Source organism: Condylura cristata, unplaced genomic scaffold (genome assembly GCF_000260355.1).
Source record: "Condylura cristata isolate star-nosed mole 26May11 unplaced genomic scaffold, ConCri1.0 scaffold00087, whole genome shotgun sequence".
In the NCBI taxonomy this organism is placed as follows: Eukaryota; Metazoa; Chordata; class Mammalia; order Eulipotyphla; family Talpidae; genus Condylura; species Condylura cristata.
The window spans coordinates 7,053-8,359 of record NW_004567188.1 but is presented as its reverse complement, the minus strand read 5'-3'; the positions used below and the strand labels follow the sequence as shown (position 1 = coordinate 8,359).

General features: G+C 73.9%; 1 protein-coding gene across 1 annotated transcript in view; it reads left to right on the top strand.

Moving 5' to 3' along the window:
- IREB2 (iron-responsive element binding protein 2) overlaps nt 1–1,307 on the top strand; it is a 10,529-nt gene that overhangs the window by 2,321 nt on the left and 6,901 nt on the right. The gene's annotated exons all lie outside the window — the stretch shown is intronic.

The window sequence follows — 1,307 nt, the reverse complement described above, 5'->3', positions numbered from 1 at the left end:
CCCGCCGCGGCCGGCCAGTGGCCCCTTGTCCACAGCGGGGCGCCCGGAGCTGCCGCGCAGGAGCTTGCACCGCTTCGGACAGGGACCCGCGCGCGGGCTCGCACCGAGGCGCGTCCTCCCTTGCCCCGTGGCTGCCCGTGCGGCAGGTTTCATCCGCGGAGCAACGCGCAGTCACGGGGTGCGAGCCGCGGAGGGGTGCCGGGAAGCTGGCCGCGCACCGGCCCAGGCTGAGGGAGGGCCAGGCCAGGCCAGGGCAGCCCCGCAGGGCCAGCGAACTTGCTTTGTCTGTGGGCTGGGAGATCCGCTCCTGGGGAGGGTCGCTGTGAGCTTCCCCTTCTCCCTCTTCACCCACAGGGCGCAGAGCCTGGGGGCCGCCCACAGGGCCGGCTGGGCTGCAGCCCCCTGGCGCCTGGGTGCCGCGGGCCTGGTGCCCAGGCCCCCCGGGGCAGTGGGGCGGCACGGGGCCGCCCCCTCCGCCGCTCCCCGCTGGGCCCAGGTGGTGGCCTCTGTCCTTGGTCAGGACCCCCGAGCTGGCCCAGGGCTGAGCTGGCCCAGGGCGCAGGTCCCTCCCCTGGCCGTGGGCCCCTGGCCCGCCTGGGCTGCACTGCCGCTCCCAGGCGCAACGGGAGGCGCGAGCGCACCACACAGGCGACCCCCTCGCCCATCTTCCCTCCGGAGTGGGCCGTGCGCACCCTGCGGGTGCTGCTGAGACCTGGGGTCTGGGGGGGCAGAGTCTGCAGGTGGCCGGCGTGGCGGGCAGGAAGCGCCCAGCGCCCTGTGCTGGAGGGTGGCCACTCTGCGGCTGGCCTGGCCGGGTCTCCCGGGCCGCACCCCTCTGGTGCGTCCGCTGCTTCAGCCGTCAGTGGGCAGAACATCCAGCCCAGCCGCCTGCCAGCCGTCCACTGGCCCACGGCCCACCGCCCGTGGCGGCCGGGCCGGGGCGGCAGGCGGCCACCCTGAAGCCCGCGTCGGAACTGGACGGGCCTCGCCGCCCACTTGGGCTGGGCCCAGGCAGTGTCCTGTCCTTTCCGGGATTTGTCTTGAGGCGCCAGAAACTTGGGTCTCAAAAAAACTTTCCTTTTTCTTTCAAAGACTTTACTTGTGCGTACAGCACTGGGGTGCGAGCCAGAGACAGTGGGGAGCAGAACGGGCAGATCTCAGCACAGTGCCGCGGGGCAGCGGGCGGTCAGGAGGGGTCTGGCGCCCGGGCCCTCCCTGGCCGTGTCGAGTCGCGCCGCGCCAGGCCGCACCCTCCTTCCGCGTCGCCCCTGCGGGGACTCGGGGGCTCTCAGTGACCCTGGTGGCGT